The following is a 25720-nucleotide window of genomic DNA, read 5'->3' as shown; positions in this document are numbered from 1 at the left end:
AGATAATCTTGATGAAACTATGTAATAGCATAAAGGATGCTTATGAGACGGTAAGTTGGAAAACTTAAAAATGTTGAACAAAATCAAATGCATACAATTATTATTATATTATCATGTTCTACAAAATCAGAAGAAGGGAAAAAAGACTGGAACAACATAGTCAAAAGTACCATAGTACATGTGTGTAAGCAGTAAGAATCATAATACTGATTTTCATTGTCTTTTTCTCTATTTTCCAATGTTTGATGATACATATTCTCTTATGAAAAATGTTTTACATAAAATGGGTCATGGCGATTAAATCATAGTTTGTTTCTAAAGAGGGATACATGCAGAATAAAACAGGATGAAGAAGAAATCACAATGAGAACAAAATAAATTTCTTAAAATTGTGATCAATTCTAGCATAAATTAATATTTCATCTCAATCCCTTGGTGTGCCTGGGTGGGTCAGTCAGTTAAGTGTCGGACTTCAGCTCAGGTCACGATCTCATGGTTTGTGGGTTTGAGCCCCACATCAGGCTCTATGCTGACAGCACAGAGCCTGCTTTGGAACCTCTGTCTCTGTCTCTGTCTCTGTCTCTGTCTCTCTCTCTCTCTCTCTGCCCTTTCCCTGCTCTCTCTCTCTTTCTTTCTCTCTGTCTCTCAAAAATGAATAAACATTTGAAAAAAAAAAAAAACCCGAAAACGTTTCCTAACTAAAAACTTACTAGTTTAGTATTTCTTGGCAATCCCTCTATTCCAATAATCCTTTCACCTTAAAGGACCAGCAACCAATCAATCTTACCACCTTTTCACTGCCCTTCACCTGCCACCCCCACAAACCTTCTCCTACTCTATTCACAGTTTAAATGACAGTCATTACAATTGCCTTCCTGCATGCTCCTTAACTCTACATCCTTCTTTTACCGATTAGTGGGACCATACCTTGGTCAAATCCAATATTTCATCTATTCATCATGATCCAGAAATCTGGTTGTAGCTAAAGAACTAACCAGGTGAGCTCTTAATGTTTCCAGGATATCTTACTTAATGTCCCTGGCACATACACTTTCCTCTCCTTTCTTGTCAAATCTCTAACACCCTTCTCAGCTCTCATTTTTTTTTTTTCTGATGATCTTCCTTCATATTTTATTGAGGATTTAAAAAAAAAGAAGCAATCAGAGAGAAACTCTACCTGTTTCTACATACACATCTTTTGAACTACCTGTATTTGGAGTCGTATGCTGGGATTTCTCCCCTATTACTGTGGATGAGCTGCGGGTGCTGCCAGACAATTTTCTCCCCTCCATGTGTGCCCAGGTCCCGTACCTGCTCACCAAGGCACAGGAAACACATCAAAAACTCTCCTCAGTCTTTCCTGCATTAGAAATGTGTTTCTCTGTGTTGCATCTTTCCCATAAGCATAAAAATATGCTGATACTTTTGATACATTTAAAAAACAAACAAACAAACCTGTCTGGCCTTACTTCACCTTCTAGCTGCCATCCCATTTCCTCTCCCCTTTATAGCAAACACACACACAAAATACCTTGTCTCCTTATTCACAAATATTTTTTTCCTCTCAGTCATGCTCTCCAATCTTTTTCACCCAATCCCCCCACTCCACGAGAAATGCTATTTTCAAGGTTACCTATGACCTCTCATTGCCAGATTCAGTGGAAAATTCTCATTCCTCATCTTATTTCACCTACCAGTATCAGGCAACATAGCTTATCACTCTCTCCTTATTGAAACATTTAGACCATATCACTCAGTTCATATCATTTACCTGTTCAAAACCCCACAATGGTTCCCTTTCACAACCAAATAAAAGTGAAAGCCATACAGCCTATATGGGTCTTTTCTATAATACTTGGTGCCAGTATAATATGAGGTCATCTTCCAATACCCTCTCCTCCCTCACATGACTCCACTCACAGTGGTCTTACTTGCTTTTCCTCAAATACACTAGGCATGTTCCTGCCTCAGGGCCTTCATACTTGCTGTTTTCTCTCCCTAAAACACTCTTTTCCTACATAGCTATGATGACTTTCTCAGCATCTTTAGATATTAACTAAAATATCCCTTATTAATGAGGTCTTCTCTGATCTCCCTATTTAAAATTAATAACCAAACACACATTCCTTGTAGCAGTTCTCTGCTTTATTTTTCTCCATACTACTTATAACATCTAATACTCAATTCATATGACTAATTTATTTTGTTATATCCCATTTCTCTACATTAGGATGCAAACAACATAAGGGTAAAGATTTATATCTTCGTCTCTTTTGTCCACTTTTCTATTCTATTCTATATCTAGTAGGTGCTCAATAAATAGTTGTGGAGTGAATGCTCAACAGATTTCATTCCCCCCTTGAAAACTGAGAAAGAAACAAGCTGGATTAACAGACCAGAAGTAATGCGCAACAAATCAACAGAAGTCTGTGAAGGTTTTCTAGGTGATTTGTGAATCTCTTGGTAGTTAACTAAACAGCCTTCTTGAAAGAAATGCCAATCACAGTGTGAAAGCTCTGAGAAGACTAAGAAATGACATATTTAATTTCCACCATCTATGAGTTCTAGAAAGACTGCCTGCAAATAGGGGATGAGGGAGAGACAGAGACAGACAGACAGTCCAATAGACAGACAGGCAGAGACACAGAGGGAGAGAGAGATGCAGGGGGAGAGCAAAGAGAGAGAGACATCCAGAAAGTACATGAAACTCTGACTGCTATCTTTCTACCTTCTCATTTATATTTTAATCTATGCTATATGAGAGGATTAAAGTGACATATTATGAGTAGACTAGATGATCACAAATATTTTCACTTTCTTATATGATCTGCAGATTCATATGCTTGAGAGCTAGTATGTCTAGATTCTCTCTAGTCTACATCCATCGTAAGCCCTCATTCTGTAAAGATTGGAAGAGCTCATTCTTGACCCACCTTCGTTATTAGTTTTTAGCATTGTTCTCTGAGCTCACAAAACAGTCTCATGAAGTGACGTACTAAGTAAGCCACAACTGGCTTTAATAAGTTAACTCGTAGCTTGACTGAGGCCAGTCCTTTGTATTCCAAAGTGACTTAATAATTAAAGAAGAGCATCTAGGACATGGAATAATTATAAATAAGTTGTACTATAAAGATAAATATCCAACTAGTAGTCACAAGACCAGGCTTAAGATGATAAAAAGTAAATCAGGACAACTTTATATTTTTATTCAAATGTATGCACACCATACTATTTTTGTCTGCTGAATACCAAAGATAATTACAATAATGCCATATTAAATGTTTAATTTTAAGGAGTTTTACTCTTATCTTCCTTTAATAATAAATTTTGATTGTATTATTTTAACTATTATTTAGCATATGTATAATATTTGAAACCACAAATTAACTAATAAACTACTAACATATTAGTTGATCTTGACAATAAATAAAAAATTTTGCTCAATTCAAATTTTGAAGAACTAACAACGGATATGAGTCAATAAGATAAACATTATTAACAAATAAACATTACTCTGTTGATCCTTTTGTTCAAAAACAAATTAGAAGTGTCTTTTTCCAGTCCAACAGACTGCACAGATAAAATCCCTTAAATTTTTTTTAATGTTTTTATTTATATTTGAGAGAGAGAGAGAGAGACAGAGCACAAGCAGTGGAGGGGTAGAGAGAGAGAGGGAGACACAGAATCCGAAGCAGGCTCTGTGCTCCGAGCTGTCAGCAGAGTCTGATGAGGGGCTAAAACCCACAAAACGTGAGATCATGACCTGAGCTGAAGTCAGACATTTAACCTACTGAGCCACCCAGGTGCCCCAACACAGATTAAAGTCCAAAGCATGAAAATTCTAAAGCAGTTCATTTCTTCAAATGGCAACAAAGGCAAAATCTGTTAGTTTTTGTCAACCAGAAAAAAAGGAAAGGTTTTTATCACAAGCTTTTTTCCTAAGAATAACCCACTTTTTCGTTTTTGAGAGCCCGCCTGTGAACGGTTAATGACACAATGATCAGTGGACATATTCCTGTGACTTCTGCAGTTACAAAATTCAATTTGACATGGACAAGAAAAACAAGCATTACTCCCAATAATGTTTTGTGAAAATACAATCTTTCCTTCAAAACACAACAGGTACTGTGACACAAAGCAGGGAACAAGGGAGGGTATTAAAAACTCAAAAAACAAAGCTCCAATGTTTCATGAATGAGTTGCTCGCCTTTCTGTCACACCGGCTGCACTAATTGAAACATTCTTCCTTAGACATTTTATCCATGTCTACAAATGACTGGCAGTAACACAACACCTACAGGGTCCTGTAAGGAGAAGAGAAACCATATGAGGTCCCTCATACCTCAGCTGGAGGTAAGGAAGCTGGTGCGAGGTGTGTTACACACCAGTCTGAAAACATGGCTGGGCCCTGTATACCCAGAACTGCTGGGTACCACTCACTCCCATTCTTTTTGTGACTATTCCATAAAGCAAAGCACCATTTTCAATCTACCTTTTAGAAAAGAATCCGAAGTTTTTACACGTGTGTTCACAGCTACTCATTGCTGAACACAGACCACATGGTACCTGCTCACATGTTCTTCAGGTAGGCTTTCCTGAAACATCGAGACAAAGGACACAAATCCTTTCAAAAACCAGAGACTTATAGCAGCCAGCTAGTCGTGTGAGAATTTGCCAGTTCTAAGACAAGGTCTGCAACAATGTGGTCGGTGTTTGCGGCCTCTAGAAATAAGGGAATGGTGTCCTCTCTTGGCACATTACCACGAACTTGGAGGTAGACTCACCTGAAACAAATAATGTTTATTTGTTACAAACAGGATCTGCTTGCTGGTTCTGGGATAGCCAAGGGGAGCACCACCTGGCAAGTGCTATGATATCTGAGGTGGCCTTAGTCATGAAACCAAGGAAGAATTCTGTATTATGGATAACTGGAATAGCCAGAGGATGCTGGAATCCACAGCTCTTTACTGATGTAGATGGAGCCCAAAAGCTGAAAACAGGAGGTAAGTTACTTTTCTCCTCCTTCATTTCTCAGTCTTTTGCTAGGACCTCACATTGGGAAGACCTAAATGGAATTTTGCTGGAAATAAAAACCTGGAAGGTAATCTGTGGAGTATCAGAAACCTACAATACATAGAAGAGCACAGAAGAGCAAAAAGAGAAACCAAAGGAAAACAGGCAAATGGCTGTCACTTCTTCTATCTTCCATGACATTTTTTCTGTAATTTTATTTAAAATAGTTATATTAAATATGCCAGTGAGAATTTGGCATCTCACTTTTATCATCTTACCAAAAGAATAAAATGATAGATAAATAAATACATAAATAGATAGATAAGAGAGCTCTAAACAGAAGACATAACAGAAGGATATAATATGTAATATATAATATATGATAATAAACTAGTGACTTTATTTAAGCTACTACTACTATTTTTTTAACGTTTATTCATTTTTGAGAGACATAGTGTGAGTGGTGGAAGGACAGAGAGAGAGAGGGAGACACAGAATCTGAAGCAGGCACCAGGCTCTGAGTTGTCAGCACAGAGCCCGACGCGGGGCTTGAATCCATGGACCGTGAGATCATGACCTGAGCTGAAGTTGGATGCTTAACCAACTGAGCCACCCAGGCGCCCCTATTTAAGCCTACTATTAAAAAAATTCCAATTTTTCAACTTTAATAAAGGCACATTTAGTCAATTTTTCCAAGTTACAAAATGATATCTATCTTTTCTTACTTTCATGAAACCATGTTAATGTTTTACTTAAACCTGTTCAAATTCCAACATATAATGTTCATGAACAGATAACTTATGCAAGAGGTAAGCAAACAAAAAAAAATTATTAGACTTTGGTAAAAAAAGATGACCTCTAATTCTATTCTTTTCTAGTCTCCTCTTTGCGAAACCCTGTGAATCTACATTAGCCTTTGTGCTCTGCTGGATAGCTGGGATTGCCAAGCCTAAATCACACCAAACCTTGCAGCCTGGGCCCAGGTTTCCTTAAAAACTTACTCTGGGTGAAACCAGCTGCCATGTAAAAAGTCCGACTGCCCTGCAGCCACCTTGCCGGAGAGACTATGTATGGGTGCTCTTGTCAACAGTGCCAGTTGAGCCCCGACTCCGAGTCAGCCCCTGCAAGGTTCCAAGCATGAATGTGAATCCACCTTGGACCCTCCAGACCAGCCCATCTGCAAGCCGAGAACCACAGCCCATACCACGATGAGCAGAAAACCACTCAGCCAATCCTTACCTAAATCTTTCAGCTATCAAATTTTGAGATATAATAAAATGCTTATTTTGAGTCACTAAAGTTTTGGGATAGTTTGTTACATAGCAAGAGATAATGGAACATGGTCTTTCTAATAAGCAAAAACATGCACACCAAAGCAAATTATTCATATTTTGGTAACCAGGTTATTCTAGCTAATGTAATTAAGTCATAGAAACATAGTATTCAGGAATGAAGTGTTGTCATATCTTTTTTTTTTAAATTTTTTAACGTTTATTCATTTTTGAGAGACAGAGAGACAGAGCGCCAGTGGGGGAGGGGCAGAGAGAGAGGGAGACACAGAATCTGAAGCAGGCACCAGGCTCTGAGCTGTCAGCACAGAGCCGACATGGGGCTCAAACTCACAAACTGTGAGATCATGACCTGAGCTGCACTTAGATGCCCAACCGACTGAGCCACCCAGGCGCCCCGAAGTGTTGTCATATCTTAATGATGAATTTGAAAATTAATACAATATTTGAGGGAAACTCTTTTGACTATATGAAGTTGATACAAGTTTAGCTGATGGCCCGTCAATGTGATGAGTCCCTTAAAGGCATTGGGAGAGCCCCTAAAAATTTATGTTTTTAATTTGTATTATTTTTATCAAAGGTTCCCCTTCCCAAATTGTATAAATTTCAGGCCCCACAAAATAGAGTCTGCCCTGGGGAATACACATTAACAATCCTAAAACTCTTTTAGCCTTCTCAGTAATTTATATTTTCCCCAAGAAAATAGTTCACAAGGAAGAGGGACGGCTAAGTTTATAAAACTCTTTCTCACAGCATCATATATAATAGAAAAATAAACTGAAAATAACCCAAATGTTCTACAATAGATGAATAATTGAATAAATTATAAAGTACCAAGTCAGGACACAATGTCATCTTTTTAAAAAGTAGTTACGAATCTCTAACAACATGAGGAATTGTTTATAGTATGGCTAAATGAAAAATCTAATTTGGAAAGTTTATGTAAACTATGATTGCAAGTATAGAAATGTATACATTACAGATAAAAACTGGAAAGAAATTTGGAGAAGTGAAAATGGGTTATGTTGAGGTGATGGTCATGAGATGCAACTTAGTCTTTAATTTTTTTTAATTCACATTTTTCTTCTAAGTCACATCCCATTATGGTCATTGGTAAATGATGCAAGCTCTCTCAGAAATCAGCTTCTGAGGTTTAATAAGAGATATTAGCTGTGGCTAAGCTCATGGAATTGCTGTAACGCCCAAATCTCAGGAAAGCAAACTGGGTTGTAGAAGGCCACTTCTCCTATCTTTGCAAAATGTGATGTGGGAAAATAAATTTGTCATTAGGAAGGTAAACTCAGACTCTTGGGGAAGTTTGTCTTCTTTCTCTTCCCCTTTGTTCTCATGAATGGCAAAATAAAACTGTTAGAGGAGTCAGAAATCAAAAGGCCAACACTGTTTGCCATCTCCATATCTGCCATCTTTACACAAACATATCTTTTAGCTATCAAATTTATGATATATGGTTCTGCACACACGCACACACTCACACATGCACACACACACACACACAGATACACCTTCAAGTAGACATATTTAAAGAGACCATTAGCTTTTGTGATAATTTTTTGGATATTGTGGCATGGTGTATGGGAAACATCAGGATCTGGAGGCCAGTTCTGGGCTTGTGGCTGGCCAGTTATATGACTGCAGTGACTTCTTGCTTGTTGAGAGCCTCATGTCTCCATTTGTAAAATGGAGGTGATCACCAAGATCCTGTCTGCTGTCACCACCATCGGACTCTACTCATAAATGAAATGGGGTACATTTAAAAGGTAGGGAGCTTGTGAAGCCACACCATTGAGTGGGTTTTATCTCTTTTTTATATCGCAGTTTTAAATGATCAAATTTCAGATGATAATATTTTAGGTGCTAGAAAAGAACGGCACAGAAAACCAGGCTCTGACACAGTTCAGTGGTGACACAGGCACGGAACCCAGCTTTTCATCTCTTCCCCAAACTAGAAAACTACATCCTAGACAATCACCTCCCATGTCCTTTCCTTTTAGTTTTCTTTAGAGTAACACAGGGAAAGACATTTTAAACTGACCCTGTGGCAGAAGTACAAAGAGCCTCGTAAGTAGGCCTCACTCTTTTCACTGTACCTCACGCAGGTGCTGGCTCTAAGCCAACTCAACCTATGGCCTCTTCTGGCTGAGGTTCAGGAGGCAACTATGCAGGCAAGACCATTCCAGGCACTTTACTTCCACAGAACACATCATTTTGCTGTATTCAAGAGCAATAAGGAAAGCCTCCTTTCAGATTTGTCCTCACATGATGAATTTAAACTTGCCTACCACATAACTTCCATTAAAAAGCCACACTTATAATGGAAGGGGATATGCAAATCACAGCACACTGGTCTTCTTCTAGTCTTATCCCTAAATTAGTTCCAATCAAAAAGCAGCATTAAAAGCAAAGCATAGGAAGGTTGGGTGGCTCAGTCGGTTAAGCATCTGACTCTTGATTTCAGCTCAGGTTATGATCTCATGGGTCGTGAGATAGAGCCCTGCATGGGGCTTTGCATTGATAGTGTGGAGCCTGCTTGGGATTCTCTCTCCCTCTCTCTCTGATCTTCTGCTGCTCACTATCTCTTTCTCTCTCAAAATAAATAAACATTTTTTTTTTAAAGTAAAGCATGGGGCACCGGGGTGGTTCAGTCGGTTAAGTGTCCAGTTTTGGCACAGGTCATGATCTTGTGGTATGTGGGTTCGATCCCCGCATCAGGCTCTATGCTGACAGCTCAGTGTCTGGAGCCTGCTTCACATTCTGTGTCTCCCTCTCTCTCTGCCTCTCCCCCACCTGCACTCTGTCTCTCTTTCAAAAATAATAAACATTAAAAAAAAAAAGTAAAGTATATTACTCCAGGCTCCTATCAAAATGGCCTATACAGAGTGATGGCTCGGCATTATCTCCTTGGTTTTTTATTCATGGTACTGATGAGATGTGACACGTATGAAATTTGTGCAGTTTGTACATGTTTTGTTGGTTTGTTTGTTTGATATGTTATCTCCTCCTCCAACCCCAATCCACCATACTTAGTCATTATTATGTGAGGCTGAGCTTCTATTCTTAATGGTTTTCAATTTTATTCTGTGTCTATGTTTATGATTAGATACTTCAAGTTGTATGGGGTAAAGTTAATATATAAATATGTAACAGTGTGTACTGGCACATGTATATGCATGTGTGTTGTATGCAGTATACATTATCATTAATAGTCACAGAAGACATATCTTTAGAACTGAAAAGACCTTATTGATTATTTAATCTAATGGTTTCTAACTTAGTTCTCTCATGCATGGATAACCTATTTCTTTAAAGGAAATAGTGTCCAGAACTTAGAAAGATATAGCTGTAAAATAAATAAATAAATAAATAAATAAATAAATAAATAAAAGCAAAGTTCATCTGGTTGAAAGGTAAGGGGATAAAAGCTCACTACCCTCACCTTGCTATCCACCCTGTTCGCTGTAACAGGGACTCTGGAGTCACTCTCCAGAATTCCTAGTTCTCTATGGTACATATTTAAACACTACTGTTCAACTTCACTTGTCTTCTTTTATAAATATGGAAACTGAGACATTGAAGTTGTGAGTTATCTAAAAACACTTACCTAGTTGGTAATAAGGTCAATACCAGATCTCAGGTTCTCTGATTTCCAGATGTTTATTTTCTTTTACAACAGAAAGATAAATCCCAATCTTGGATTAACATTAAAATTGTGGTGTTTTTTTTTTTAATTTTTTTTAATGTTTATTTATTTTTGAGACAGAGAGAGACAGAGCATGAACAGGGGAGGCTCAGAGAGAGAGGGAGACACAGAATCTGAAGCAGGCTCCAAGCTCTGAGCTGTCAGCACAGAGCCTGACGCGGGGCTTGAACTCACGGACTGTGAGATCATGACCTGAGCCGAAGTCGGACGCTTAACTGACTGAGCCACCCAGGCGCCCCAAAATTGTGGTGTTTGAATAGAGTTGAGTGATTTGGGATTTTGTTAAAAATTTAAGAAACTCTGAGATTTTCTTAAACTCAGTGAGGCAGCAAACACTGTTCTCTCTCTTTTCTTCATCCTCCCAGGCCTATCCAGCAAGGAGCTGCTATCTCTTCTTTTCAGTTTTGCTTTCCACTGGCTCTGTCACTTGCCTGTTCCCTGTACAAATCCAATAGATCTAATATTTTGACCCTATGAGTAAAGAATCATGTGGCCCTGCATTTTTTTGTATATTAAATAAGCATAGCTAAGATAAAGATACTGTGGAATCTTAGTGACAACTTGTTTTTCTTTCTTGGGCATTTTTAAAGTTGGCCAGACTTTGATTTTTAACGACGTGCATATCAAATTCTTTTGTACATTTAGAAAAACCTGCACACGTTCTTATGTAGTCACCATCAATGAACTAAGGAGTGAATTAACTGAGGAATGAATTAACTTGGAAGCATGGTTTATTTTACAAATGTCTCCAGACAAAAACTAAGAAAATAGAATGTAATTGCATTATGCACAAAGATTTTAGACAAACTCTGGATATGCCATGGAAAGTTTTAAAAGCCATATTTGAGCTGCAAAATTCAAAATCACAATTCTTCACACTCAATTTCAGGTGAAACAGAATAAATTTTCGTCATCTAATATGAGACTTAACATAGTGGCTTTTAGGAGGAATGTTATTACTCTTTGTTTTCATTTTTATTCCTTACAATATACAGGCTTACTTTTTCAACTAGAATATATAAGCAATTTCATTTATAGAAATATTTATTTGATAAAAACCATTTCAACATAAGCAATTTCAAGGATCATACGAAGAAAACCACACTCTCTAGCGGTGAAACCTTGAAACAGCAAAGTCATGAAGGCAGACTTCTGCCTGTCTGACAGGCACTGCCTCATTCAGGTTGAGGGAAGAACAGGAAGGTCTGAAGTTTGGGTATTAGCAATGAAACCTCAAGAAGACTACAACATCTGGAGGTTCCTGAGAACATTGGATACCTGAGGCATGGAGGAGAATGGTGGGAAAAGAAGCAAACCCCTGACAAAAAGATATTGATCAAAGCAACGTCTGATCTCCTTTCATGAGGACTGGGGAAAACCTGGCAGTAATTAAACTAGTGCGTAAGTAAAGTCCCAGGGACTTTTCTGAAACAGAATTAGCCACTGAATCCAAATGCAGCATGGGAGATCAAGAGGGATAAAGAGCCAAGAGAATCATGCTATTTCAGGATGTAAACAATGAACAAAGCAGGACTGCCAAAGACTTGAGTTTAATGGATGTTGGTCTCCTAGCGGGCATGAAAGGATGAAAGGGGATCAATTCGTCAGTGTAAACATTTAAGGCTTACCCAGACGAGTAAACATTTTGTCCAGGGTCCACCCTTTGATTATTCAATCCTGTCTTGATAATCTCCTGAAGTCTGCACCTGGTCCTAGCCTCCATTTGGGGTTCTCCTTTCAAATCTCAGCCTCATTTTAAATCTCTTCAGTATTCCTCTAATGAAGCAAGATTTTTATGAGGGCCACCAATTTATAAGTCAAATTACATATATATTATCCAGTTAATCAGAATAATCAATCCCATGCACCCCAATCAGCCTTGATATAAAACAAATCTTTCAAATGAGAGACAAAATAGGACTATAAAAGAATAATATCAATTGGCATAACAATGAAGAGTTCATGAAAAAGATCTACAGAAGACTCAGTAAATGCTTTGTCCATAAAAGTACAATTATGAGACTATGCAGAAGGAGGCTTTTCTAAATTATTAAACATTATAAAATACTTTTAAAAATGCAAAGCTCTCTATAAATACTAGATCTTGTATGAATTATTATTCTGCTGGCAGTAAAAAGGGAGGAGGGTAATAATGGTAATTTGAATTTATGGAAGGCCTATCATCTCAGACACTTGTGCTTTTGAATGCCAGCTTATTAATCCTCAGGGCTATCCTAGGAGAAAAGTAGCCAATGTTATGAGCTCTTTTTGCATATAAGACATTGAGACACAGAGTGTGTGGCTTATACAAGGCTTGCACAAGGAAGCTGGGAGTAGAAGGAAAAATCCTTAGCTACAGAGGTGGGAATGTGGTCCACAGATAAAGAGTTGGCAGATTTGACCTTCTCCTGTCCAGACATATCAAAAAGTAGGCACCGTCCCACCCAAAGCTATCGGAAGCAAAAGGGGATTACACAGAGAAGGGGCCTGAGGGTGTGTGGTGGAGTGTCAGAGTGTCGGAGGCAGCAGTTCAACCCAAGCGATACCAGTGAAATGCACAGGTAAAGGGCTTGTCTTCCTTGCTCAGCAGGATGGACACGCTGGCATCCTGAAGCCAATCCCCTCCTCTAGCACCACCCTCCCCCTCCACACACTCCATCAACCCTAGGGAGATCATCACATAACCATCAGGAAGTAAGCACTTCAGAACCATGCTCTGAACAAGGCTGGAATAAGGGAATAAGTACAATTGCTCAAATTAAATAGGAAGCACACAGTGACAACAGAGCACTTATTAACATGAGAATTAAACACCAAAATGAATGAAGAGGAAATTACAGAGGTGAGTTAAGAATACAGAAAGTGTCATCCAAAATAATACTTGAGAAACTACTTTCAATCCTACCACCTTCTTTCAGAAAAAAAAGACCATTTTAATTTAAAACTAAATAGTTATTTTTATTTAAAAATAACGTTTAAAATAAATTCAAAAGTAAGGGGTGCCTGGGTGGCTCAGTCGGTTGAGCATCCAACTTCGGCTCAGGTCACAATCTCACAGCTCATGGGTTTGAGCCCCACATCGGGCTCTGTGCTGACAGCTCAGAGACTGGAACCTGCTTCAGATTCTGTGTCTCCCTCTCTCTCTCTCTCTGCCCCTCCCCAGCTTGCACTCTGGCTCTCTCTCTCAAAAATAAATAAAATTTAAAAAATTTTTTAGGGGCGCCTGGGTGGCTCAGTCGGTTAAGCGTCTGACTTCAGCTCAGGTCACGATCTCGCGGTCCGCGAGTCCGAGCCCCGCGTCAGGCTCTGGGCTGATGGCTCAGAGCCTGGAGCTTGCTTCCGATTCTGTGTCTCCCTCTCTCTCTGCCCCTCCCCCATTCATGCTGTGTCTCTCTCTGTCTCAAAAATAAATAAACGTTAAAAAAAATTTTAAAAAAATTTTTTAATTCAAAAATAAATAAAACTAAGTGTTCTGTAAAATGAATCAATAAGAAAGCTGTGAATTTTCATAAAGGAAAAAAGTCTTTTGAGCAGAATTTTAAAGTGGCTGGGATTAAGCCATATCCTATACAACTTTTAGCACGCTAGAGAATAAAGAAAAACTAGGGGCTTTACCATTTGGTGTGCATGCACACGTATATGCTCATTTAAAAGAGTACTAGAAATGGATAGCTACAGATACATTTTAAAACACCTCTCCATTAACAAACAGTACTAAGTTGTATTTCAAAATAATAATAACTATAAAAACCAAAGAAAAAATGGGACGGCATCCAAGAGGAAAAGAAGTTACTGAGAGACCTCTGTTATCAACATTCTCAACCAACTTACTGGTCACAAAGACACATCCTGGAATAGAAAATAAACTGTCAGGGGCGCCTGGGTGGCGCAGTCGGTTGAGCGTCCGACTTCAGCCAGGTCACGATCTCGCGGTCCGTGAGTTCGAGCCCCGCGTCGGGCTCTGGGCTGATGGCTCAGAGCCTGGAGCCTGTTTCCGATTCTGTGTCTCCCTCTCTCTCTGCCCCTCGCCCGTTCATGCTCTGTCTCTCTCTGTCCCAAAAATAAATAAACGTTGAAAAAAAAAATTAAAAAAAAAAAAAAAAAAAGAAAGAAAATAAACTGTCAAACTGCAACAGGCAAGAGTGCATAGGTTAATCACAGGGAATTTGAACTTTAGGAAACTGCCAAACCCAACTTGAGACATGAGAGATCAAGCAATGTAATTGCATAAGAAGGGAGCCAAAGCAATGCATACAACTATTAGTATCTAATTTCCTGTTTGTTTGAGCCAGGAGAAATATTCCCCTTTATGTGCAGTTAGGCTCCTAAAGGTATCCCTTGCCATTATAGCCTAGAAACATGGAATATCATTCTGCACTCAGGTAAGTGTCAATCTGAGCCTACCCAACCTTTTCATTTCCCTTTTTGAAGTCCTCAAAGATGACTGGGTATTATTTAGTAGAATGGATGTCTATTTTTATGTTTCTTTATTTGAAAATAGATATTCTAAAGAGAGAGAAGTGATACTGAGTCATCACAATTGATGAATCAAATGTAGAGATGATCTTGATGGATGCTGGTCAACCCAGAAGAAGGGTGACACGGTCTGTAGTTATAATAAACGAGAGGGAGGAAAGTAGCAGCTGGGATCATAAGGACAGGAGAGGTTCCTGGGCCTGTCTGCCCCATAGTATCCTGTAGTGTTTATGAAATTGTGATATCTGTGTTCAAATGCCAGCCACACTGGAGTTTGGTGAGAGGGCTGCAGAAGTGGCAAGAGGAAAGGATATGGACTCCAGCAGGGCTGGTCGTGAATGACCTTATAAGACATCTGAGGAACTTGAACTTCAGCCTAAAAGAAGACACAGAGGACTTTAAATCAAGGCAATGATGTGATCCTATTTATGATTTGAATTGTAGAACTATGGAGAGAAAAAGTGGAGCAGAACCAGAGACAAGAAGTGGCAGCGACCTGAACTAGGAAAATGGTCATGAGAGTGGAGAGTAGACAGAGCCCAACTGACCTCCTTACATTCCGTTTTTGAGCTTCGGCCTCCAAGGACGTGCAACTTGGGGATAACCCCCCTTAGTCCAAGCACCAGCTGGACCTTTCTGGCCTCCTATAAAGGAAGGGTGTGTGTGTTCACACCTCACTTACTGGTAATTATCCTTTTCCCCCCATGCTCCTGTATTTCCCTCCCAAACAGTCATCTCCAACACACTACTAGATGTTTTGTGTGAAGCAGTTTCATTATAAATTTCATTTATCTTCATTTGTAAAAACAACAGAAAGCAAGTGTCAAAACAATCTATACATATCCAAGTCAGTGAGAAACTTTTTAGAGAATCCTACTGAAGGGAAGGGATAATATAGATAAGTGCAGATATTTAATATTTGCTATTGCTACTAAAACCTTTTGCATTCATTAAAATTATCTTTTAGTTGCATCAATCTCTGTGAATAAATTTTATGGACATTAAAATGGCAGGTATTAACAACAAGAAATACTATTGGTGTTTGCCACCAATAGTAATGACAAAGAGAAGGGCAAAGACTCCTTCCCTTAGGGATTTCTAGATTTCAGAACATTCGCATTGTATTCTTAAGTAAAGTGAAAATGATTTTATATGTTATATTTGTTTTGAGGGTTGACTAATGTGTTTTAGAGGAAAGAACATGGGACCTGGAATAAAAGAACTTGATCAAGTTCTTAAACCTCTCTGATCTTTGATTTTTACATCTATTAAGTGGAAATAATAATTATGCCTTTGCTGCTGTGTTTTTTTAAGAATTCTGTGGCTTAATGTCTGTTATAAGGTCCAAAAATTTGGTGGTTTTAGGAATGTTCCAAAGCTGCTCTCTCAGAGCAGTAGTCAAGAGCTACATGTAACTATTAAACACTTGAAATATGGTGGTGCAACTGAGGAAATGAATTTTTAATTTTAATTTATTTTAATTAATTTAATTCATTTTAATTAAAAGGCACGTGTGCCAGTGATCACCATATTGGAAAGTGCACCCTACAATATGGTTTTACTTTAAATTATTCCTTTTTAAAGTTAGTTAACTCTACTCTGCTCTGGAAATCCATAAACTAGTATATTGCACTTATTTAAGAATGGTTCCTAATATATAGGCAATGATAGATATATAACCATTTTAAATACAATCATGAGATGAATCAGAATGCAACTGCATTTCTGTCTATCACTTTCCTTTTAAAAATGTATTCACTGGGGGGAGTTTTTTCCAATACCACTGATAAAAATCCCCCAGTTAGCCTCGTGTATCTTCTGGTCACTCTTGACCTAAAGAAAATCCTGCGGTTACTTAAAGTTGCAAAATGCAGTTTTGTTTCATAAATTAAAATGTCCCATCCAATATTTTCATGAGTACACTAATCTCCCATCTTAAAACAGATCTCCTAGCCCTGCAGGTTAACAGCCTTTGTGGGAGGGAGTTCAGTGCACATCTTCTCTTTCCCAGCCTCACCTCCTCCATCACCAACTTACAAGTTCCTGTTACTGAAGTCTCCCAAGTTAGAGAATGGGGAAAGAAAGGGAGAGAGAAAACAGAGCATTTTTACCCTACTGGTATGACTGGAAGCTAGTTTTGTCTCTGCTGATATTTATTGCTGATACTGTGTGGGGTGTGTGAGGGGGTATGTGGGTGCGTGCATCCACGTGCAAGTGAACTCTAAGGGATCCTGAGAAACTCATGACTGCACCACTTGTGAAATGAGCAATGCATCTAATTCTTCTGTCAGTTACTCCTCCCTCAGCTCTGTTTTTCTACCAGAAAAACACATCAAGCTTTCCAGGAGTTTGCAATACAGCCACTTCCTCAAAGCTTGAGATGAAAAGTACTGTTCCTCATATTCTACCCCTCTGCATTGGGGTAGCTCTCTAAAAATCATTCTCACAAAATCCTCCAAGTATTTTTTTTTCTCCCTATAGCTTTCTTTATAACCTGAAAGTGAATGAGGAGCTCAAGAACTGTGAAAATATCCCCAGGTGGAATTTTAGTCAGATACCTCTTCTTGGCATCTCAAATCAATTGTCTTAGAATCTTAGCCAAAATTTCCAGTTTAATATCCTGTTACTGTGTAAAAATGATCACTGCAGCTGTGTTTACAGTTGAAGAGTAGGAAGTACGTGCAAACTGCCAATAGGAGACCAATAAATAAATTTTGACGTATCTATGATCATTGTGGTAAAAAAAAAAAAAAAGAGTGTGGTATCTTCATATGCAATGATATGAGTCAATCATCAAAATATTAAGTAAAAACATCAAGGGCACCAAACACTCCATATGTTTAGAATATCTACTCCTAGAAGAATTCAAAAGAAACTGAAAACTGCCATGCTGCGCTTCCAGGGAAAGGGTTTGTAGACTAGGAACCCAAAATCTGGCGTTTCAGTTTACTTTTCATTCTCCAGCTTATATAGTACCTGGATTTTTTCATTGTGGGGAAGAATCACTTTATGTTTTTTTTTAAATATCCTTATAAATACATTTTGAATAGATATTAAAGCCTCTCTTGATTGTCCAATTTTTTAAAAATACTATTCTCTTTCCATTTGGCACAGTCTCTAGCACTTTTTTTTTTTTTTTTTTTTTTTTTTTTTAGCCCTGGCATCCTAACACAGATTTGTCTAAATGCTAATCAGAGTGAAATGCGCTACCTAAAATAAACCAACCAGCTCATTTATAACATCAACCTTTGGAAACCTGACTGAAACACCAAAGACAGAATAAATGAGTCTGTATTTTTGAGCAAATGGGTGAGCTATAACAAGCATGCTTTCTTTTTCCAGGAGAATACAGAAAAATAGACTGGATTATAGGCATAACATAAAACCACATTCACACTTTAAGTTTGTAAGCTATGTGTAAATACGGAGGAGTTAACTTTACATCTGGAAAATGATGCTTGATTCTTGATATTCAAAAACAAATAATTTTTTTTTACTGAATTTTCAGTTTATTGCAATAATCCAAAAAGAGAATCACCCAGTGGGCAGACACTGCTCACTTTGCTGGAGACTTGCTATTTTTCAATCAAACAAGGATAGAGGACCCTCCTAGTAGTTTAGTCTGAGGGTCTAGAATTAAACTTAGCTATAGACATCAAGGAGGAAACTTCAGTAAATAAAAAGAAAGTTTGGTATATGAATTGATATGTGAATTAACACAACTTATTTTCTCTAAAATGGCAAAAGAAGAGAAACCCGCATAAAATTTTGCCTTTGATAAATTTTCATGAGATCAAAACTGTTTAGTTTCTAGTATCGTGAGGTCATAAAATACTTCCTGTAACTTCAGTCAGGAAGAGCAATCAAAAGGTGTGTTATAGAATTAAACAAAGTTAAGTATTTAACTCCATCCAAAAGGAAAAACAGAAATTAATAAGGGATAAAAAAACGGGGTGCCTGGTGGCTTAGTCGATTAAGCGTCCAACTTCAGTTCAGGTCATGATCTCGCAGTTTGTGAGTTCAAGCCTCACGCCCGTCTCTGTGCTGACAGTTCAGAGCCTGGAGCCTTCCTGGGTCTGTGTCTCTGTCTCTCTCTCTGCCCCTGCCCCACTCATGCTCTCTGTCTCTCTGTCTCTCTCTCTCTCTCTCAAGCAAATAAACATTAAAAAAAAATTTAAGAAGGGAAAAACACCTAGAAGATGGCATAAGTCCCTGTATCAGAAAAATATAAATATTCTAAAATGTATTTTTCAAGATAACGCAAAAGTTAGAAGTAGCCCAGATCCCGAAGGCCTTCCCTGGTCTTCTTTCTGCTTGTCCTCCTGCAGCTGATTTGGTCATGACCTTGGCTTCCTAAAACTCTCTCTCTAATTTCTTCAATTAATCTCCTCATGGTTTTCCTGCTTTGCTTTCCATGTTTTCTTCAGTGGCTCCACTTGCATTACCTGTTTATTTAAATATTGTCCCTTTATTTTGTTGTTGTTAGTGTTGTTCTTTTCACTCTCAGTGATCTCTTTGAGCTATTCCAGCCTTCCTTATGATTCCAATGTCCCATTTTTATGGGAAAAACTCAGTTATTTTTGTCTTTAAACTAGAGCTCTGCTATGAGCTGCAGAACCTTATCAGCCACCTTCAGAACATCTCAGTATGAATACTGCCATAGCCTTATACCTTCCTATACACGCCTCAGACCAAACATATCCATGGTTGAACTCGTCTCTCCTTCCTTATCTCCACCAAAAAAATGCCTACTTTTTTTCAGGAACTCTGCATTTGTTGATGGTTTTGCAATCTTCTCACTGATATCAAATTAAAATCTTGGAGCCCCCTTGAACTGCATCATCTCTCACACACATCACATCCATCTACTTGGTACACCTTATTGCCACATTCTCTTTCTAACTAATGCCATGGCAACTGCCCTAGGTTAGGCCTTATTACATCCTTTCTGGAACCTCAATCCCTCCTCCACTAGTCTTCCACTTTCTTGTCTCTCCCCTTCCTGCACGATTCTGCCCACTGCCATAAAAGTCGTGTCATTGAAACACAGGTCTAGTCTTAGCATTCTGGTGTCTGTCCCTGCTGCTCTGTTGAAACTGCTCTAGACAAGACATCCACTGAAATTTAAAGGCCACCTTTCATTATTGTTAAGGCCTTACTCTGACATGTGACACTCACTGCTAACTTCTCCCTTATTGGAAGTTCTCCTCCTTTGTCTTCACTCACTCTACTCTCCAATGAATTTCCTCCTATTTCTCTGGCCTCTCCACAGTCTTCATAATGGTTGTTTCTTCCTTTGATTAAACCTTTATGTTATTATGTCAGAATGCACCACCATGAACCTCCTACTCTTCTCATGTGCAGTCCTCAATACCTTTGGGAGATCCCACCCTGACCCATGACTGTAGCTATATCTAAGGATTGCTGACTTCCACATCTTTCTCTGATTTATCTATACCCTTGACTCCTAGACCTGTCCTACTGTTTAAAATTTATCTATGTGAATAGTCACAGGCAGGTCAAAGTCCACTAGCCTCAAATGAATTCACCTATCTATGCTCCCAAATCTATTTCTCTTATCTTCCCTATCTAAGGGAACAAGGACACCACCATCCATTCAGTTAGTTACCTATGTCAGAAACAAGGAGGTAATCCACAATTTGACCCCATTCCTGCCCCCTAGCCACTCCCCCTAATCTGCTAATTGCTGCAAAATTAATATCTCTAAAAATGTCTGCCATATTCCAACACTAATTCCCAACACTACCCCTCATTTGTGTAGGCTCTATTTTTTTCCTCACCTAGGTTTCTGCAATAAATCCTACCCAGTCTGCTGCTTCCAATCTTTCCTATTCTCCATTCCCAATATTTTAAAACTAATCTTTCTAAAATGCAGGTTTTATCAATTCAGTTTCTAGTTAAATATCATATGAGGACTTTCCTTCTTTTGCATGATATGGTCAGGAGTTTTAGTGGGTATTATGACCTATAATCCAGATTCTACAAATTTATCTCTAAAAGTACTCAGATATGTCCTAAGATTTTTGTACAATAATGCTCAATGTGGCACTATTCAAAATAGCAAATATGGGGGGAAACAGACATTTTCAACACTAAAGGACTGGTTAAATTATAATATCACCGACAAATGAGCAACTTAAAATTATATTATATAGAAAAATATACAATGACACAGAAATGTGTACTATATTATTAGGTGAACTAAAATGATTGCATAACATTTTTATAAATTATTCGTTCTTAATACCGATTATAGTCATAACAAGATAGGATATACACACAATTCTTAAAGATGCACATCCTTGTTAGGTATGACTGTGGTTCTTAAGTTTTCTACAGTGAACATGCAACACTTTTGAAATCAGGAAAAAAATACAAATAAATGCTATTCTATAAAAGACTATACTCAGAGATGAATGAACAAAGGTGTAGTACATACACACACACACACACACACACACACACACACACACACACGCACACACAGAGAGGAATATTACTTGGCCATAAAATGATGCAATCTTGCCATCTGTGACAACATGATGGGTCTAGAGGGTATTATGCTAAGTGAAATAAGTATATGTTAACCTATACATACAGAGAACACCAGAGGGGAGGGGAGTGGAGGATGGGCAAAATGAGTGAAGGGGAGCGGGAGACACAGGTTTTCTTCCAGTTATGCGATGAGTAAGTCACAGGAATAAAAGGTACAGCATAGTCAATGGTATTATTATAGGGTTGCATGGTGACACATAGTAGCTGCACTTGTGAGTACAGCTTAATATACAGAGATGTCCAAAGACTACATTGTAGAGCTGAAAGTAATGTAACCTTGTATGTCAACTCTACTCAAATTAAAAAAAAAAAAAAAAGTCTAAACATAGTTATTCAATTTCTTTAGGAAATTTTCTTTATCCCCAAATCCACCTTGAAGTATCTCCCGCCCTGGCCCTCCCACTCCTTGCTACACTTTCCCAGACTGGGTTAGGCATCTCTATCCTATGCAAACCCATTTTAGTTCTCACACTGTACTATCAATTTTATATACTTATTGGTCACTTCTTTTGTCACATGACCTCCTCCAACTCTACGTGTCCAGCACTCATCAAAGCATGGGTAGGATAAATGTTTACTGAATAAATTAGTGAATAATGCCACTCACCTCACAGTGACTCATACTGATTCCTCACTGCCTTCAGAAAAATGTGCATACGTCTAGGGTTGATATTGAAAATCCTCTGTAATAGAGGCAACTTGTCTTTTCCGTCTTATTATCTTCATATTTTTGCTTCCATTTCTCCAAATACCAAATCTCCAAGCACACCTATCTATAGGGAGGGATGGTGTCTTTCTTGTTTAGTGCTGTATCCCAAAACTTGGCTCAGTGCCTCACATAGAGCAGATGTTCAGAAGTTATTTGTTGAATTAATGATTGGATAAATTAAAGGTACCAAATATATTTTGTACTTTCTACTTCCTCATACTTTATAAAAAGCTAATCCTGGGTCACCTGCATGGCTCAGTCGGTTAAGCATCCGACTCTTGATTTCGGGTCAGGTCATGATCTCTCAGTTTATGAGATCAAGCCCTATGTCTGGCTCTGGGCTGACAGTGAGGAACCTGCTTGGGATTCTCTCTCCCCGTTCCCTATGCACGCTTTCTCTCTAAATAAATAAATAAATAAATAAATAAATAAACCAACATTTGAAAATAATTTTAAAGCTACTCCCTTCCTTTTTTTTTTGCCTCTTTAACGTTTTTTTCTCACCTCCAAGGCTCAGTAAAGTTTGATCATCCATAAGAATCATTTTCCAATTTTCCTAGGCAAAATTAAATTCTCCCACTACAAATGTAGCACTCACGGGGCGCCTGGGTGGCGCAGTCGGTTAAGCGTCCAACTTCAGCCAGGTCACGATCTCGCGGTCCGGGAGTTCGAGCCCCGCGTCGGGCTCTGGGCTGATGGCTCAGAGCCTGGAGCCTGTTTCCGATTCTGTGTCTCCCTCTCTCTCTGCCCCTCCCCCGTTCATGCTCTGTCTCTCTCTGTCCCCCAAAAAATAAATAAAACGTTGAAAAAAAAATTAAAAAAAAAACAAATGTAGCACTCATTTGAGACTCCCTATTACTTAATTATGTTATTTTGATATAATTTAAATATTAACTGGTTTCTAAATTTTGTGGAGTTAAGGATTATGATACTTTAATGTCTCTCTTCCCAGTCTGTTCCCACCTATCCTTTCTCACCTGTCCTAGCTGGAATGCACTGAGTATATACTAAAGCCACCAACCCTACATACTGACTATTGATGTAATATTTCTGTGAATCAGTTTTTTCATCTCTAAAATTGGTATAATATCATTATCTGCCCTCCAAAATTAACTCAAAAAGACAATGTAATTAAAGTGCTTAGGACAGCACCTAGCACACGGTAAGCATTCAATGACATTAACAGTTGTTAATATTATTATCACTATTATTATTAATACAATTAATACTAAAGAAAATGTTAAATGGACAAGTCAGTTAATTTTTCACATAGGTTAAAAAATAAGAAAGTTAATTTGAAATAAAATTTTGCATTATACTTTAGAGATTGGAATGTTCCAAATATATCTTACTCTCTCAGATGCCACAAGAGTCTGGTTTTCAGCTGTATGTGGAAAGATTATTTATGTGGAACATTTGAGATAAATAAATGTGTTGAGAATGGAGAGAAGCAGGAACTCTCATTCATTCTGGCATGGAATATAACATGGTGTAAATATTTTGGATACCAATTTATTATCAGCCTCTCATAAAATGAAGATGCATATACCTATGGCTCAGAAAATCTATTCCCTAATATAGTCACTACAGTAATTCTTACATTTGTACGTAAGTGCATATGTAAGAATATTTATTATAGTGCTACTTATCACAGCAAAATACCATACAGCTATGAAAATGAATAAGTTGTGCTACAAAATCAACATGGATTAACCTCCAAAGTACAATGTTGAGAGAAAAGAGCAAGTTGCAGATGAATAACATATTTAATGTTTGTATACAAATTTTAAACACTCAGAACAATGTTATATATATATTTGGACATATTCACATAGTGGCAGAGAGAATAAAAGCATACAATGGAGAGATAATCTACAAAAACGGGATAGTAGTAACCTCTGAGTTGGGAAAATGGGGAACAGGATCAGGGAGAGTGCTTTATGTTTTTTAATTTCTAATATTTTATTATTTAAGCTGGGGGTATGTGATATCTATCTTTCAATATCCATATACTATGTATTGGACATACTAGGGAAACATCTAAATTAAGTGCCTTTCCCACAGAAACCTCCACTCTACCCTTCCTAGAAATTCAAGCCACTGACTGACTATTTTCCTGGCTAAAGATGAAGATATTTTTGTTTATTCTCAGGAAAAACCCTATAAAGGAGCCCCATCTCTGAGCAAGGTGGTGGCTATAGTAATTAAGAAAGGATTCTCAAGAGAAAATAAAATTTGGGGAGTAAATAGTCAGCCTCTTCTCCATTCCCCTTCCCTTCCCTAGATACCTGAAGATTCTCTTCTTGTGTCCTTGAGTGGGGCAGGAAAGAGAGCAGGGCTAAATTTCATTTTAAGAAGGTATGCGCTTGCTTTATCCACTTCTCTGGCCAACACTGATGGCTTTCTAGAATTCCAGGACCATGTGATTAACAATGCAGTTTCCTTTTCCACTGGGAGGTTGACTCATCTTATTTTCGAACTGCTGTAGCACAAAGGATCATTTCCCCAACAAAAAATAGCTCTTTCTCTTTTGCCTCAGTGTCACTGTAATTCTCTTAGGCCACAAAACTTAACAACTCAAGAGCAATTTATTGGTGGTCTTTTTATAATTACGACTTAATTTTCTTTTTTGTTGATTGACTTCTTCAACTCTGTCTTCTTTTCCATTTTTCCCCATCAGCTGTTATTTACCCATGCTCAGAAAATTGAGACTTATTTTCAAAGTACTCTGTTTGCATTCATGTTCCCTGTGCTCCAACCCCCTTATATGCCATTTCTTAGATGTTCTTCCCTTTTTTTTAAGTTTATTTATATATTTATTTTCCTTAAAAAATGTTTATTATAAGGGAAGGGAAACAAAAATAATATAAAAACAGGGAGGGGGACAAAACATAAGAGACTCATAAATATGGAGAACAAACAGAGGGTTACTGAAAGGGGTGTGGGAGGGGGGATGGACTAAATGGGTAAGGGGCACTAAGGAATCTACTCCTGAAATCATTGTTGCACTATATGCTAACTAATTTGGGCGTAAATTTAAAAAAAATGTTTATTCTGAGAAAGAGAGAGAGAGTGAGTTGGGGAAAGGCAGAGAGGGAGGGATAAAGAGAATCCTAAGCAGCCTTCGCACTGTCAGTGCAGAGCCTGATGCGGGGCTTGAACTCATGAACTGTGTGATGCCATCGGATGCTTAAACAACTGAGCCACTCAAGCACCCCATTAGATGAGCTTCCTAAAGCACAACTTTCAACATGTGCCTGGGTCAGGGCCCTTTTGGACCCTCCATCACATAGAAGCTGAAGTCCAAATCTCTTTAAAGCTTCTACATTTGACTTTATTCCAGAATCATTATCCAAATATATCATAGAAACCAGATATCCTTCCTTCCCAGCTATACATAAAAATAACTAATTCAATTTCACTTCCTAATTTTGCAGTGGAGTTACTACCTCAATATTTCCCAAACTTTAGGGATTCTGGCACCTTGTCATTATTTTTCCATTACCAATTGCCATCTGAACTATATTTTACTTACTATTCTCTGTAAATTCACTCTCATTCTAGCTAAGATAAGTATTGTAAAAGCAAATTTCTAGCAGTATCTTAAATGGGGAAAAAACAGCATCTACTGGAATTATTGGGCAATAAGTATAAAAATAAATGTTTTTCTAATAAGTAAATTACAACTAAATACCTTTTTCCTGCTAAAATCATTGAGCTTGCTACTTACTTTATAGTTCTTATAAAGGAGAATGGAAAACAAGTGTTGGAAGAATTTTAAAGTCATATTAACAACAATAAAATTTTGTCCGTGAAAAAAATGGAAAGAAATTTTTAAAATACACTAACTTTCTCATAGCATTACCCAATGTTATTAATTGTCCAGTCTATCTATTGTCCCAAATCATTTCATCCGTGCAAAGTTGGGAAATACTGCTC

General features: G+C 38.0%; 1 protein-coding gene across 4 annotated transcripts in view; it reads right to left on the bottom strand.

Moving 5' to 3' along the window:
* Positions 1-25720, bottom strand: part of MACC1 (MET transcriptional regulator MACC1) — a 104705-nt gene that overhangs the window by 36698 nt on the left and 42287 nt on the right. For 2 of the 4 annotated variants that reach the window (XM_086694681.1, XM_086694667.1), the window contains exon 2: positions 15045-15140. The exons of the other annotated variants lie outside the window; for them this stretch is intronic. The gene's annotated coding sequence lies outside the window, so the exon portion shown is untranslated. The remainder of the gene's footprint in view (positions 1-15044; positions 15141-25720) is intronic. 4 annotated transcript variants of the gene reach the window in all.

This window comes from Puma concolor, chromosome A2 (assembly GCF_028749965.1).
Source record: "Puma concolor isolate L17-30 chromosome A2, mPumCon1.1.hap2, whole genome shotgun sequence".
Taxonomy (NCBI): domain Eukaryota; kingdom Metazoa; phylum Chordata; class Mammalia; order Carnivora; family Felidae; genus Puma; species Puma concolor.
Note: the sequence above shows the minus strand (reverse complement) of the source record. Positions and strands in the feature narration are given on the sequence as shown.